Source organism: Drosophila sulfurigaster, chromosome 2R (genome assembly GCF_023558435.1).
Source record: "Drosophila sulfurigaster albostrigata strain 15112-1811.04 chromosome 2R, ASM2355843v2, whole genome shotgun sequence".
Classification (NCBI taxonomy): Eukaryota; Metazoa; Arthropoda; class Insecta; order Diptera; family Drosophilidae; genus Drosophila; species Drosophila sulfurigaster.
Genome location: NC_084882.1, coordinates 27,740,702 through 27,758,156, shown reverse-complemented (window position 1 = coordinate 27,758,156; position 17,455 = coordinate 27,740,702). Strand labels below are relative to the sequence as shown.

The window sequence follows — 17,455 nt, the reverse complement described above, 5'->3', positions numbered from 1 at the left end:
GCGGCGTCGCAGAACTAATTTAAATTGATTGAATATGCTTCGATAGCGTTTCAATTAACTTTTATTCGGCCTTCAGTGCTAGAGCTAGAGGAGAGATAGAATTTCTCTCTGTATGCATTTAAGGTGCAGGACAACCAGCAAGCAGTTAGTTAGTTGCCCTGGCTACAAGGCAATACATGCCTTTCAGGCAACAGTTCTATGTATGTAAATGAGATTCGCTTCGTCATTGCGAACCACGAAGCACTCGGAGGATGTATGAAGCATGGTGTGTGTGAATGTGTGTGTGTGTGGCATGTATGCGGCATCATTTTGCATAGTAAGTGGCCGGAGCCTAGGCCTCGTCTCATTGCATTTTGTGAGCCCAACTAAATCACCAGAAATCAGTTATAAATCCAATGGATGCTGCGCAGCAGGACATTAAACATACAAATACGTATGCGTAATTCCCTTTGCCTCAGGACCAGCAATTTCTGTTTCACTGTGTCTGTGTATGTGTGTGAGTGTGTGTTTGTGTTCGCCTTTCAATTATTCAAATAAAACAGCATTTTGGCAGCAATGTCCAGACCAGCTCTTGGCTCACTCTCTCTCTCTCTCTTTCACTCTCTCACTCTGCTGTCATTTGGTCCTCAGCTGGCGTCGCGTTATCCTTCGTCCAGTGAGGTGGGCAACGCTCTCATTTGAAGCGTCATGGAGCCTGCATGGCTGGCCATTAGTATACGCATTGGGGCTTACCATGCGACGACTTTAATCTATTGCCTGGAAAATTCACACACACACATACACACACTAACACAACCATGCAGGAGAGAAAGAGAAGGAGCCGCTTGTGTGTACGACATGAAAACATCAAACAACATTCGTCGGGTTTTAATTATTATTTGAAATCACGCTGACGATGTCTGCCTCCATCCCTGCCATCTAATGAAACATTAGCTGCTAGGCTACAACTACACACACACACACATACACATACACACATCAGTCATGTGCATGGTGCATGCCACATCAGGCGGCAGGCAGACAGGCCTGAAGTCTAAAGCGCGCTTAAGCATAAATTTTATTGTTTGCTCGGCAACAGAAACCAACTGCATACAAACACACACACATACACACACACACACACACCACATACATAGACAAATAACAATGGCATCGACAACAATAATTGTTGCTGCCATCATTGGATGTCAGCAGAACACACGAAGCCAAACACACAAGTGTTATAAATGCCCTTCGACAGGTAAATACTATTTATAGTATGTATTTAAATGTCTAGCTGATGTACAGTCAAACACAAAAACTCATTAAACCATTTATTGGATCAGCTTTTGTAAGTGTCTAATGTATTTATGGAAAACTTCATAGGAAGCATTTAGTAAGAATAATTTAAACAAGTAAAAAAGCTAGCGTCGAGTTTGGTATTATTCTTAAAATATACAATAATATACAAAAAATTCTAACATATACCGAAGAATGTATTTGGTATATTAGTATAATTTTACAATCAAAATATACTTTAGAGCACAAAATATACCAGCAACTAAAAAAACTGTCCAAGGGGTAGCTGGTACACAAATACTTGGCATTCAAAATATACCACTGGGTACACAATATACCAACAACTAAAAAGACTGCGCTTTGGGTACCTAGTATAAAAATCTTATTAATTTCAGTTTCTTTAAATATGATTGAAATATGTTCCTAAGATTTGTGTAAAAGGTTGGGCCTGAATGAGATTTCACTAAAATGTATTGTTATGATACTTTATTGCTTCTACTGGTTCTTTTGCTTAACAATTATAAAATCTTAATAAAAATGTAATATTTTTTTTCAACCATAAGTTTCTAAAATAAAATCAAATTGCCAGATAAACTATTTAGGAAGATGAATATTTATATCAATGCACTCAAAAATTTGTCAATACTTTTAGTTTTTTTTGACTCATCAAAAATATGTTGTAATAAAGTAAACTCATTGCTCTTTATACAAATTCTCTATTGTCTAAGCAACTCGACACCCAATAACGTATTCATTACGAATTAAAGCCAATCTGTATTTAATTTTTATAGGAACAACTAGCCGAACTTCAATGTTAATCAAATGAATATTCATGGCAAGGTCAACATTATTCAACGAAACACTTCTGGCATAATCTTGCCCCCAGTCGAAGGAGCCAATTTGATTGATTGATAGCACCGTTAGTGACAGTGGCAGTGGCAAGAAGAGCAGCCTGTTGGCCACACTGACAAGTGCCAATTAAACTAAAACGCGGCGACGGCGGCAACAGGCAACAAACCAAACCGATTTACGAACAACACAAGCCAGACATGTATAGGCCGATAAAAATGCCAGTTATTTTTTGTTCCGGCAAGTTTGTTGTTGTTGTTGTTTTTTTTTCTACTGTTTTGTTCGCACTAATGACACAGGACATTCCCAGCTCCCAGCCGCTGCCTTTGCCTCGAACGCGCCTTGACGTTGATAGGCCACAACAATTTTCATTGGACAGCCATTTACAATAAACGTCAGCGATTGCTGGCGTTTGGTAAACTTGAAAGCAAAAAAAAACACAACCAAAAAAAAAACGAAAAAATCATAGCATAGTGTAGAAAAAATGAAGAGGACGTCGTGTAGTTTAGGTTAAGCGCAAAATCAAAGTGCCATTGAGAGGCCGAGGCTTGATAAGCGCTAATGAATGGTTTTCTTGTGCGCTTCAATGGGCCGTGTCTATGGCTGGCCGCAACCATGGCAGCAGTCACAGCGGCAGCAACAGCAGCGGCAGCAACAGCAGCAGCAGGACACTTGTCGCGGTTTGGGCAATTTAAGTGGCGGTTGATGTTGTCGTTCATGTCGACGACGACGACGATGCTGCCTGCGGTTGGGCTGACGCAAATGTTTGGTTTCGCTGGCAATTAACGTGGCCAAAAAAAAAATACCCCGAAACAAAACGAAAAAAAAAAACAATGCTGTTGCATTCGTTTTTTTTTTTCGTTCGTTGGCCATTTTTGGGCTTGTAATAAAATGGCAAACGTATGCCTGCAATCAATAACCGAAGCGAGCTACACTTTTCTCTGTTTGCCATCCTTCTTTTATGTTTTTCTTTTTTTTTTTGTGTAGTTTTTGCACAGCCAAAAACCACAACACCAACAGCAGCTCGTATAGTGACAGCGACAAAAAGAGGACAGAGGGAGTAACGACAACAACAACAGCAAACATACACACACAAAAAAGTGTAGAGTGGGAGGGCGGAAGAAAGAGGATTGGCGGCTGCCAACAAGCGACTTAATACAGGCCAAGTTGATGAAGACACAAGACAGATGGATAACGGCAGGTAAGCCAGGCATACAAATAAGAAAATTTTTGCTCTGCCCGTCTAGAGGAGAGAAGAAGTGTAGCAAACGGTAAAAGTTTTGAACAACCACTCCACACACACACACATACATATATATACTCAACACACTCGGCAGACGACACAGAGCGAGAGAAAAAGAGAGTTTGCAGCAGTCTCGATGCTGAGGCACAATGGCAGCCTCTTTTGTGCTTGCCATTGCAATACAAATCGTTACCAATTTTCAACCGGACACAGCACAGAAAGCAACCCAGCAACACACACAGCAACAGGAAGGCTGAAACCAGCCCCATAAGCAACGGTCAACTATATGTCCAAACATGCGGCGCACACCTTTCATTTATTGTTCGTTTCATACATGCCTCGCCTCCTTCTCCTACTCCTGTGTCGGTGGCGTATACGTAACGTAGCCAAGCATTTGGGAGGCTCTCCTCGCCCCCCTTCCCCGTCTGTAACGGCTTTATGTTGTGCATGTGTCTGGCCGAGGTCTTTACGTTGGCTTGATTGGATTTGCCGATGCAAATGAAGAATCCAATTTTTAAAGTTTGTTTTTCGTTATCGTTACGTTTCTTGTTAGTCCTCCTGCTGCCGTTTTTCCCACCTCCCACCTGCTCCCAAACTCGTTGGTTACTCGATGGTTCCCCTCTTTTTTTCGCACATACAGCGCGCGACTTAGTCCTCATCCAGGTTCAAAATGCTGTTCATGTCTTGGTCATTGTAACTTCAGCTCCAACTCCAACTCCAACTCCGACTCGAGCTCCACCTCCATTTCCATTTCCTTATCTCTTCTGTGTTTTTCGTTTTTTGTGCTGTTGTTTGCACGTTTGTTGTACATTTTTTGGTCACATCATCACACACAGAGACAAGCATAGGAGTAACTGGTCTGCAATTGACACAAAGCATCAGCACGACCAACAACAACAACAGCAACAATAACGAGCAATTCAAACTAAAAGGAAGCAAACATTTTGGTTCCACAAACAAGTCCACAGAAAAAAATAATACAAAAAAAAGAAGAAAATATAAAGAAATTTTTGTTCTTTTGATTTTGCACTCCATTTGTCTGCAGTGTTGTTATTGTTGCCATTGTCATTTTTGCTTTTCCTTGTTGTTTTTTTTTTATGTTGCTGTTGTTGTCTTTGCCTTTACCACAAAATCGAATTTTCACTTTTAAACAATTGATGTTGCCACACACACACACACACACACACACATGCAGCACTGCAATTGCATGCCACAGATTCTTTCCATTTAGCTACCATTCCATTCTTTTAGCTATTTTTTCACTGTTGAATTTTCTTTTGTTTTCTTTCTTTTAAAGTTGTTCAATTCGCATTTCATGCCTTTCAATTTGCTGTTTGCGCTTTGTTTTTGCTCTGGTCAACTTAATTCTTGACCACCATTTAATGCATACAATTTTTCTGCACTTTCCCTGGTAACTAAAAACCAAAGAATCCATTTGAATAATCAACTAAAACTATATATATTTCACAAAGGTAATGAAGCAATTAAGTGCAAAGTGCATAATAACATATATTTAACAAATATGGATTCATATTTCGTGTCAAACTAAAAATTACCACAACCACGACATTAAACAATAAAATTAAATTGCTTGAAATTTGAACGCAACAGCAATGAAGCCAACACTAACGCGTTGGACACTTCATTAAATAATTGAACACCAAATTCGGGCAATTTATCATTAATGATTGCCACAATACCAAAAATAAAATAGCAACAACAAGTGCTCGAAATTCAAGCTTGATGAACATTAAGTTACCTAAGTTCAGTTCTTTGAGAGTCAGTTTCAGATATTGAATATACCTTTCATGTATTCTCAACCTACTGGGTATTAATAAGGTACGCTATCGGCTTGCCGTCTGCACGTTCTCACCCCAAAAGGAAAAGCAACAAATTACTTATAAATTTGTATGTCATGCGAGCCATTGACAAGCAGCTACAATTACCAAAAGCACCACGACAAATTGAGCAGCAGTGGAAACCAGACAAAGCAGTAGATACTCACATAAATAAATCAGCTCTGGACATGTGTTAATTATCTAAAAGAAGTCCCGAGACGAGCGGCACAACATTAACATATTTTTAGAAAAGCAATAAAATTAGGAGCAGGGCAAGAGAAAAGCGTCAAAGCATAAGAAAACTAATAGATATTGCTTAAAGCAAATAAGCAAACAATTTACTTCAACTTTTAAGTACAATACAAACTGCATCAAGTAGCTGTCAAATAGTTATTTCAAATAGCTTATCATCTGGTTTTTGTAATACAAATAAACAGTTCAGAGTGCAGAAAAATGATAATGTTTGAGTAGAAGCATTAATCTGTTTGCATGCTAAGCGCCGTTGAAAGTAATTCCCCAAAACCATTTAAGCCATAAATTGTATTGCAAACTGAGCAAACGAGACAGATAGAAAAGGAGAAAAGGAGAAGCGAGCGCATTAAACGTTGCTTAAACCAAGAATACGTATACGCAGAGTATACACGAGTATCAAGTTTTATTGACCCACAAATAACGTGCAGATAATTACAAAAACAATGGCAATTGCTGGCGGCTAGTTAGTGGCCAAAACAAATGTGCAAGAAGAAGTCTTTGTCATGCTACCATTGCGGGGGCGACAGCGAGGAGCAAGCAGTGTGATGGAAGAATAACATGGCAAAGTGGAAAAACTACTTACAAGTATGTTAACATGCGCAATTGTTAGAGAAAGACCCGTTGCCAGTTGCCAGTTGGCCGTTGTAGCCCTTAGGGGGCGACTTGCCAAAGCACATCCCGAAAAAGGCGAAGTCAGAGCCAAACCGAATCCAGCCAAACAATAGAAAATTTTCCTTTTTCTTGCGTGCTTTTCCCACTGCTTCAGTCGCTTCAGACGCTGCTGTTGAATTTCGCCCAAGATGCTACGAGTTTATTTGTTGTGGTCATGGCAAAAAGTAATCCAAAGATAAAATACAATAAAATAAAAGGCCAAGCGGTGAGTAATGTCTTTTTTTGTTGTTGCTGTTGTTGTTCTTGTTGTTCGTGTTGCTCTTGTGGCCACTCGCTGCATTTTGTGGGCAGGTCGCTTAGACAATACCTTCCAGCGATACACGCTGCTGCCGATGTTGTTGTTGTTGTTGTTGCTGCTGCTGTGCATAATTTATACAGCGAGCTTCACATGTTTTCGGCTAAATTATTTGCCTGGCCTCGGCACGTACTACTCTCTCTCTCTCTGTGTAAAGCCTCCTGCTGTTGTGGCTGCTGCTGCTCGAAGTTTCCTCAATGGCTATGACTATAACACACGGGGCTCCAGGTCAACAATTTGGCCATAAATTTTGGCGCCTGGCCTGCGACACGCTCTATGACATTATTGAACCTGAAAGGGGATATGTGGCTCGCAAAACAAAAACCAAAAAATAGCAGCACAAAAGCCAACTACTAGTTGACCTTGAATTGATATTATGTGTGTGTATGTGTGTGTTGTGAAATGTTTTTGTGGTGTGCGAAGGGCAAACAAAAGATTTTGGCTAATAGAAATATTCTTGGCAGGCATCTTAAATTCAGTTGTGGCAAAGGTTAAGCAAAGATTAAGTAAGTTAAATACGCATTTATTAGTTGTATATTATGTCGGTGTCTTAAAAAAGTCTTGGATTAAAAGAAAATGTTTCTTGAAGCAAATCAATTTATGAGTAATATTTCGTATTTGCAATTCAGTCGCTAAAGTGTAAAGCTAATCTAAGCAAACAATTCAATATTAGATATTTTACAGAAACAACTTGTCTCTTTATACAATAATCTGCAAATAGAGCTGATATTACACTAGTTAGCCAAAGTTGAACAGCCTTCAATTCCATAACATAGACACGTGCCATTTTGACTAAGCCAAATAAGACCTTTAGCAATCCAACACAAAACCAACCAAAAGCCCAACACGACCGTCAAAAATTTGTGAAATGTAAACAACAAAAAACCCGAAAAAAGTAGCTAAAAATTAACTTTAAACAAAGTCTAAAGAAGTGTAAAGAAAAAAAAGAAAGGAGAGATGAAGAAGAACTTATGGATGACTTTGCTTGGCTCATTTTATTAGACAAGCGGAGCGCATTTGGCAGCAAAATGTTCATTGGTTCGGCCTGGCTCAGTGTTTAAAGCCAAGTGATGTCTTCTGGCTGCCAGCTCTTGGCCCCGTTCATGTTTTGCCCTTGTTGTTTGGCAGTTGTTTCTGCTGTTGCTGCGGTTGCAATTGCTTTGGGACCATTTAGCATTTTTGAAGTAACCACATGGGGCTAAGCTTGGGCCAAGCGGCAGCAGTTCAACCATAATGGCTGAAAGCGCCAAAAACAAGCAACATGGGAGTGGATCTAGGAGACGTTCAAGATGTTGGATGAGAGCGGAGACCGAGAAGCGTTGAAGTATTACAAACTCTAAACAAGCGCAAAAGTTTCTCTTTTTTTTGCCGAAAAAGAGGAAATTTTCTTAATTTGATTTCTTCAACGCCCCTGGAGTGCAGTGCGGTGCCTAAATGTGCGTGTATATTTTATAAATATGTATAAAACACAAGACACAAGACAGCAGACAGCATAAAGACGTGGTGGCATGGTCCCCAATATAAAAGGCTTGGGCACAAAAGTTTTTAATAAAGTTTTTTTCTCGTCTACCTTTCAAGTTCAAGGGACGGCGGACGGAGAAAACGAAAGGTGAAAACGAAAATAATTGAGCCAATTTGTTGTTAAGGGAATTGCTATGGACGTGCATGCTGAGCAGCAGTTTTTAGTCGATAATAATTTGAAGCTCTTGAGCTAAGCCAGAAAATAATGCTTAATAATAATTGCAGAATATGAGTCTTTACTCAAGGTAGAGAATATCGTTTGTGAAATTTCTGTAATTGCATTACTAGTAAGAACTACCGTAATACTGTACTCAAGTACTGTTCGTTTTCAATTGAAGGAAACTGCAAAACCACAAGACAATACCCATTGCAATGGCGCTTGAATTTCATTTGAAAACAATTTGTAAAAGTCTCACACACACACACATACATACACACATTCGTTGCAATCGAAGTTTGTTTGGCAGATAAGCAAATTTGCAGTCATCCGCTCCTGCTGAGCCAGCAATGCCAAGTGCGTGCCAGGATCAGAGAGATAGTCAGAGAGAGGGAGACTTTTGGCCTCCAGTTGCTACTTCTCTGAGTGCGTGCATGTCAATAGTTTTGTGTTATCCTTTTACACAAATACTAGGGAATTACAACTGTAACAAATAACCAGAAATTTGGGCATATTTTCAGAATTTTAAACTGTGTTTACAACAGCTTAAGTTTCACCTTTTTAAATACAAAATTGCTGGCAATTATTTTAAATGCACAAACAGAGCATCTAGTAGTCGAGCATTTTAGACAAAACACTTTTATTTTTCAATTTTCTTTCTTTTTTTTGATGAATTGACAGGCAATGCTATTTGTCAGCAGTCAATGTGCTTGTTACATTAAATTGCCAGCCGGCTGGCAGACTTGCCTCTTGCCTTGTGCCTCTTGCCTCTGCCTTGACTGCTTGTTGCTGTAGCATTGTTAATATCAAACGCGCATGTAACGAGTATTGCTCTGCATTTTATATGCAATTGCTCTATGTGTATTTTACAGACTGTGTGTGTCTGACTGACTGACATCGAGTTCAGCTAGCTAACATTGCTGTTGCGCGATGCAACGCGCAACGCCAGCAAATTGTTTTGTATTGTGCTGCCGACAGGCGACAGCTCGATTTGCATTGGTCTCTGTGTTTGAAATAGGTTACGCACATGGCATGTTGCATCGATCTATCCACCCAACGAGAAGCGTGCCAATTGCTCTGCATCCGCATCTCTACCATATACATTTATTCTCACTTTGAACTTTATGAAAAATTGCCATCAAAATTGAGCGTTTTTGTGTCGCAATGTCCAATCAAAATAGTTATGTCCTTTGATTGACTAGCAAATCGCAATCAGCTTGCATCACTTGCATATTTTGTCAGCGATACAATATTACATTTATAAACAGCAAATTGCATTTCCGGACAGGTGTCTTTGCATTCACCCGGCGATAAGTTTTACGCACCAAGAAACATTCTCAAATCAAATTCGAGCCACAAGACTCCGCTCTCACTCTCATTCTTTTGATGCTTTTCCCTCTTTTCCGGTTATCTATTTGGATTTCATTTCATTTTGCACCTTGACTCAATTTGCATGCGAATTCCTTTTGCCCAATGGCATAGCATCATCACACCGGAAATGAGATGGCATTTTGGGATACGTGCTCCACGCTGTCCACAAGCGGAAAGACAACTTCTACTTCTAGCAAAAGAAAACGAGTTGAAAGTCATTGTTTGCTCTCAATTCAAAGCTAAACTACTTGCTGCTAAAGTTTTTGGTGGAAATGGAAAAATGTAAAGCATTTCGAGAACTGAAAACAATTGCGATCATTGAGAGTAAAATCTGTATAATCAGAAGGGTTGAAGTTCAAGTCGTTATTGCGTGACCTTTTTAACCCCATACGGAAAACCCTTCAATGCTACCATCTGAGTTTGCGAGTTCGAAACACGACTAATATGCAATTTACATTAAATATTCAACACATTTCTCTCATGTCAAGCCTCTTGTGGCATTGCCACGCCCAGGAAAAACAGCGCAGAGCAGAAAAAATCCAAGTCGCTGTTGTTAATGATGTTTCCATTGCCATTCTTTTGGTGTGCTGCGAATTTTATAAATAAGTGCATGTCAACATAAATTATAAATACTCCCAGTTGATTAATAATACACAAGAAAAATGTCACAAAGAAACATGTGGGAATGTGCACCCAGCACATGCCGCTCCCCCTCCGCCACTTGCCTCATGCCACTTTGCCACTCTGCCACTTGCCACTCTTTGGCTCACTCAACCTGCACGCACTTCGTCTGATATGAGTCCGATGGCAAAAGCGCAAGAGTAACAAGATACATATGTATGAAGGGCACTTTAAATTTCACGACTTTTTAATACCCTAAACAAAAAAAACCGAGATGAAAGTTTTGTCGAATGAAGAGGTGTCGCTGTAAACAATGTATTACTATGGAAAGGAACTATGTCCAATAAAAAAAACGAACAAAAAGTATAAATTGTATTACTATGGCAGGGGACTTTTCAATAGACTTTTACATGATTTTCCAAATCGTGCTACTCTCTTAGTTCCCATTAAATAATAAATAAGCAGTCAAACCAAATGTAGTTAGATGAAACTAATATATATCCGCCTCAAACAAAATCGCATTTTATTTAAATTAAGTAAAAATTTGACATACGATTAGAATATATATTTTTATGTAATTAAAAATCAAAATAAAAATACTATATAATTGCTGTCACAAATTGAAATAGAAATAAAAAATTTTAATATATTTTAATTTGCAAACATTATTCTATTCTCTAATAATGAAAATTCCATCATAATTAAAAAGGAAACTTCTAGAATATCACGAGTTAAAACTTACGAGTTAAAACTTGGCAAAATAAAGAATAAAGTAGTGAATAAAATTCGTGATGAAAGAAGCACTGAATAATTATGCAAACGAGTGTGTTATAAAATTTCATAAAAATCATTTTAATTGAAATAAAAAAACAAATATTTTTTATTTTTTCAAAACCTAAACTAGACAACTATCAAATTAAAAAAATTAAGAATAAAAAAGCGAGCAAAGTTTGAAATGAAAAATGCAGCATATCAAAATTTAATATTTTGCAAGTGCGTTATAACATTTTATAAAATAGAAATATAAAATTTTACAAAATATTTCAACCATTTAAAAAAAAAGACCTGTAACCAAATGAAAATCAAACGTTATGGCAAAGTAACAATAATCCCGAGCGAGTGTATAAATAATATTGTATGGCAGCACAAAAATAAAGTCATTAAAATTCTCTATATATGCAAGAGGCGAATGAACAAGCTGGAAGGTAAAAGGGGGCGGGGCAATTGGGAGGCAACAACAGCAGGAGCAGCAGCAGCAGCAGCGAAGGGAAAACGAGACGCGAGACGTGGCGTTGTGGTCGTTCTGCATGCGTGCAAGAAATGGAAATGCGGTTAATTTCCGTAAAGTATGCAATAATTTCTGGCACTGAGCATAAGCAAGTAAATGTGTGTGTATGTGTGTGTGTGTGTGTAAGCGAGAGAGAAGGCAATAACAAAAGCAATGTGTAAAGTAAGTTGCACGCCCCGCATCCCGCGTCCCGTATTCCGTATCCCGTGTGTTCGCATGCATCGAGAGTAAATCTCTTTGGCAGTCTGTGAAGACGGAACTAACGAACAAACGGACATTCATCAATATAAATCAAGCAGCGACCACAAGGATCAGGCAGCAGGACCAACAGCAACAGCAACCAGAAGACCAGGATGCCATTGCGAGACGCCCCAATAGTATAAATAAAAACATTTTTGTATGAAAATTGTTGCGAATTGGTCGGTCAGCGGAACACGGGCAGAATGAAGAGGGCGAAGGATGGAGGGAAGGGGAGGTGGGAGGCAAAGGAAGCCACGCCGAGAGGCTGTTAAAATGTTGGCCAAAGAAATATTTGCATGTTTTTTATTTATTTTCTTTATTCGGCTTTCGGTTACGGACGCCGTCGCATTGTGCATTTCGAGCCCAAAAAAAAAAAAACCCAATCCCAATGCCCAACCGAATCGTTGTTTGCTTCATGTCCTTGCTGTCCACGAGCAGGATTGTAGCTGCTGCCATTGCTGCTGCTGCTGCTGCCACAGTAGCATTTTCGTTTCATTATGTTCCATACGCCTAAAGGATTGCAATATATATTTGCATTTATTTTCTGTATTTCTTTTTTTTGGTTGTTGTTACTTTTTGTTGCCTTTGCATTTGCTGCGAAGGACGAAGGACACAGGACGCTGGGCTACAGTAACACATTCACATTGGTATGCTTTGCACTACGTGTCGGCAGCAACAGCAATAAGAGCTACAACAACAACAAGAATGCTTTAGAGCAACGCATTTTGACTTCGGTATTTGCGGCTTTTTATGTAATTCATGGTCATTCAATGCTTTGCTCTCTGTATGTGTGTGTGTATACACCCCGGGCATGTGTGTGTGCTCAAAAAATATACCATGCATTTTTTTTCAGAAGCGACTTTTATGCTCGGATTTGGCCCAAAAGAAGCGTACGCGAAAATCACGTAATTTATGTGATTCCCAGTTGCAATTGCACTCGCAGTCGCCGTTTGCTGTTTGCAGTCAAAAAACGCCTGACGCAATTATAGCCAAGCACGAACACACACAAACACACATACACATAAAAACAAGTATACACACATATACACAGAAAGATGCTTGAACAACTGGCTGTGTCAAATGTCAAAGAGGGAATCAAAAGCAATTGAAAGGGGTTAAAGCTGAATTTACCCATCAACAACAGCGATAAATAAGCAAGTTAAGAAATGCATTTAAAATCCATATGATATTTCCACCGCGCCATTAACATTAAATCACATACGAGAATAATAGGAATCAATTTTAATGCTATCAGCTCTACAATTTATTGTGATGTCTTAAATAACTGCATATTTTCTTTGAAAAATATACTCGAATAATATATTTAAAATTTGTACAGATTCAATAGCTTTTCATTTATCAACACTGCACTGCAAATAAAATGCAGTTTGCACAAATGCGAAAAATATTATTTGCAAACACATTGTGTGTTGTGATTTTCTGGCAGTGCAATCGTGAATGTGGCGCTGCATTTTATTTGTCATTTCCGGTTTATGCCGGAAGTTTAAATTATTGAATTCAAACGGAAATGCAGCCAAGCAAAAGCATACAAAAAAATTCCCCTCGTGTGTCTGTTTAAAGCGAGCGATCCAAACTGTCCAACCTATCTGTCTGTATGACTGCAACAATGTATTTGCATTGCGAACGGCCATAAATAAATATATAAATTTAAATAAATGCCAGCGAGAAGGCGAGGGAATCACAAAGAGACAGAGACAAGGAGAGAAAGAGAGAGAGCGAACACAGCGTACAGTTTGTTTGTCAATAAATCAGAATGCTTATCAACGTCAAACGACCACAAAGACTCGAAGCAAACAATATAAGCAGCCACGAGACCATCGCACAGCACAACAGTATGAGTATGAGTATGTGTGTGTGTGTGTGTGTGTGCGTGGCTACTATAAGAGCCTTGTACATTGAAGCCTGCGACGGTTTATTACGCGCGATTAAATTCATTAAAGAAATATGCCTGGGCACAAGCGACACATCAAGCGGAATAAAAGCGGCGCAACGCGAAACGACTGCGAAACAAGAGCACGAAATCAGCCAGCTTCGGAACCAGGAACCAAGCGTAACCACAAAATGGCAACAGCCAAAAGGAGGCGCAACATCAGCAGGCAGCAGCAGCAACAACGATAGCGAAGGACTCGACCAGGACAACAACTGACAGCTGACATTTGGTGCTCTATCTGAGCGCCTGCAGGCATTTTCAGCTGCCAATTTATGGCTGGGCCGCAAAATGTTGCCCCACTAAACCCGCTAATTGCGTCGCTTTAGACGAGTATCCTGACACGCCCTCCCCTCTCCCCACTCTCTCCACTCCCCTCCACCGCTCTTCACAATTATGTACAATTTGCGCCCCATGCTCCGTTGCAAACGAAGCATTGTTTGCATTATTAGCTGACAATTTTTTCAAACGCAAAAGTCTTTCTCGAGGATTAGCTGACGCTTTGTGTCTGGTTGCCATAACAAGCTACTGGATAACCCGCCCCTCTCCCCCACTCGCAAGAGTCGCGGCAGCTGTTCAGACAGCTCTGCGACTGATAAGCCTTTTTCGGCTAAGTAGTTGCTGTTTTTCTTTTGTTTTAATCCTGTCGGCGCACAAGGTTACGACTGTGTTATTACAGGCACAAGATTACGAAGATCACAAATCGAAGTGGCAAGTGTCCAAAATTTAAACACAAAACTTAAACTTTTAATTATATGTATTTTTGAATTTTTGTCGTTGAAGTTTTCCACTAAAATTCAATTTTACCGCCTTTGGAGAGAAGCCTTTGTTTCAACTATTCAATATGGCTTTGCATTTTTTTACGCATTTTGACATGCACAAAGCATTGATTGGACCACTACTGTCCCTTCAACACAATATGACATTTTCCTCGCCGCCCCCGTCGCGCTCGCCATGAGCTTTTTGTTTTGATGACAGTTCAAAAGGAATGCGAGGGATGAATAACAAAACCAAAAAAAACAAGCCAAGTTCCGCAAAATAGATGGCAGGTCGAACAGGTAAATCGCTGTTTTTCACAACTATCTTTGGGTTAGTGGAAAAAAAGTGTCGATGCCATAAAATAAAAAAAAAAACGGTGGGTGGCATATTAAAAGATTCAGCGCACTCAACAGCCAATGTCACATAGTTAAATCAGTATATATACATGCTATATAGCATGCCTCATGACATGATAAAATTCATTTTGGGCCTCGCATTTTATTGACCATACAATAAAGCTTTATTAATAATGGTTCCATATATAGTACAGTTTTTGTAATTTTTTTGTTTGTTGTTTTGCCTGTGAATTGCAGCACACATTAAGCATTATTTATGTTATGATGCAAAGCATAATTATTTATTATAAATGGTGCTTTGCAGGTGACAGCGCGTCATATGGCAGATACTTAGTTTAAAATATGCTTGTACGCAAATTAATCAGCTTTCAAATTGGTATCTTATAACAACATCTGCGTATACGTAATATTTTTTTTGTGCGATCTGTTTTGAATTTGTGTTTCTATACATCTTTTGAAAAGTATATAAAATGCTTAGATTATAGTTCGATTACTTAATTTGTTTCAAAATTGTATTAAATAATTTAAAACTTTGAAATGTTTGCCAAAATATTTAATGATTTATTTAGTATTAATTTTTCTTTAGCAGTTCGTTGGCAAATGTGTGTTTAATTTATTAAAACGTTTGTAACATTACAATTATTATTTACAGTTGGTCTAAAATTCTTTTTTAATTTTATCAAATGATTTGTGTTTTTGACATTATTAGAAAACATATAAAATGATTTATCGTTTAATTATATTCTTGTTTTAGCAGTTCGTTTACTAAATTTTTTGTCATTAGTTTTATTGAATGATTTGTGACCTTTGAGGCTTTGAAAAGTAGAAACACTATTTATTTTCTCGATTGATTTGTGATTTTTGAATTTTAAAAATGAATTCATTTTTTAAAAGTATAAAAATGAACACATTTTTTTCTTTATACAGTTATTTCGTTACCAGCTCGTTTACCTAATGTTGCCTACGCTGCATTTAAATGTTGATAAAAATGTGCATTAATTTCGATAAGCGATAAAAGTGTGCAATTTAAAAATGCAACTGCCTTTCCCCTGCCCCTTCAGCCATGCCACCTTTTCGCTTGCGCTGTGTGTTGCTCATCAAAATGGCGCAGCAATGACAGCAAACAAAGCGAGTGCACGGCCCGCACATCCTGTCAATCCTTGTATACTTATGCGCATCCGGTATGCAAATGCAGTCGCTTTGCCCGCTCCTCGACGCTCTCTCTCTCTCTCTCGCTCTCTCGGATCTCCCGCTCTCCACCTCTCTCCCTCTCTCTCCCTCTCTCACTCTCCCGCTCTGCTTGTCTATCTGCGTGTGCATCGTCGTTCGCTGCAATTCGACCGGAAGAAATTATTGTTATTCGAATTGATCTGGCAGCGGCGGCCATGATGTCGCTGGCCATCGATAGGCAATGACGCTGCCACGACAGCGATAACGCTCCATTGCCTGGACTGCTGGCAGCGTGCTGATAACGTCAGCGCACAAAAGTATGCAACGCTTTTTGCCAATGCTTCCCATTCCGTTGCTCCTCTGTTGCTGCTGCTGCTGTACACGTTATTTATGGACGCTCACATATGCATAAATAAAAATATAAATGCTGCACTCGGTCGACGAACGCACAATAAATTGTAAAAATATTATTTTATCAACAATAATTAATTAAATGCACTTAATTGCGTGCCGCAGTCGTTGTTGCAGTTGCAGTTGCAGCTGCAGTTGCTGCATTGGCCTTGCAACATTCGCTCGCTCGTTCTCTTTCTCTGCTCTCTGCCTCTGTCTCTTTGCTGTTTCGTGCAGCTGCTGTCGACAGGCGAAGCTCATATACATCGAGTTGAGTTGAGCTGAGTTGAGTTGGGTGTGGGTTGGACAAAACATGGCCATCTGCATATGCTTGAGCAGCGTTGTAAGTAGCCATGTAAGTGGACAAGTGACCGAAACGGGCGGGCAACAGTTGCCATTGCCATTGCCATTGCCACTGCCACAGCCTGATGTTGATGCTGCCTCTTTGCCACTTTTGCTAGAGGCCTGGCGATTTATGTATATTTTTAAGTGGCATTAAGTGCGCGTTAACATCTTATGCAAGCCGACGCAACAATAACTTACGAGCAGCGAGGGTCATGCCACTGTTTGTGGCAGCAACAACAACAACAACAGCCCATTAAGTGTGTGTTACACCCCAAACAGCAGCTAATTGACAATCGTTGAGGGCAGCCTTTAAAAATTGTCAGTTGTAACTCTCATTGAGCCGTGTGGCTAATTGAAGTTTCAGCTGCTGCTGTTGCTGTTGCAACAAAAAATAACTTGCCACACCAACAGTCGTTGGTTGCTTGTTACAATTTGCATTTTGTTAAAGCAAACCTGGCTGCTTTTGCTTGTTTGTTGATGAAGTTTCTCGAGTAACTTGCAATGGACACATGCGCCAAAGGAATATTACACATACGCCATGTTGTATGCTGCATTCGCTTGTTTGGCCCAAAAACTTTGCACATTTTTGCTGTCGCAGTCGAACTCTTCGTCTGACGTCTCATTTTGTGTTCTCTCAAAGTACGAATATCTACAAATTCAATTCATTTGCCTGCAGCAACTATAAAAGCTTGCTGCTGTATCCCCTCACACAACATATCTCTGTGTGTGCGTGTGTGTGTGTGTGCGTGTGTGTTTGTGTAATTTACAATCCCAAGTGCATGCATGCATGTGTATGAGTAAATTGTTAAATTTATATACAAAAGCAGCGCAGTTGCAACTGCCAAAGTAATTTGCGATAAGT

The 17,455-nt window shown here is 39.4% G+C and overlaps 1 long non-coding RNA gene across 4 annotated transcripts; it reads left to right on the top strand.

Moving 5' to 3' along the window:
• The first annotated feature begins 1,887 nt into the window (after positions 1 to 1,887).
• On the top strand, positions 1,888 to 12,954 carry LOC133838293 (uncharacterized). Of its 4 annotated transcripts, none has more exons than XR_009893930.1 (5): positions 1,888 to 1,965; positions 3,115 to 3,328; positions 4,668 to 4,781; positions 4,843 to 6,337; positions 12,479 to 12,954. It is a non-coding gene; the product is annotated as an uncharacterized LOC133838293 (long non-coding RNA). The 4 variants fall into 4 exon arrangements; XR_009893929.1 differs by having other exon boundaries at positions 1,893 to 2,118; XR_009893928.1 differs by having other exon boundaries at positions 1,893 to 2,371; positions 2,438 to 3,328.
• The last annotated feature ends 4,501 nt before the right edge of the window (positions 12,955 to 17,455 follow it).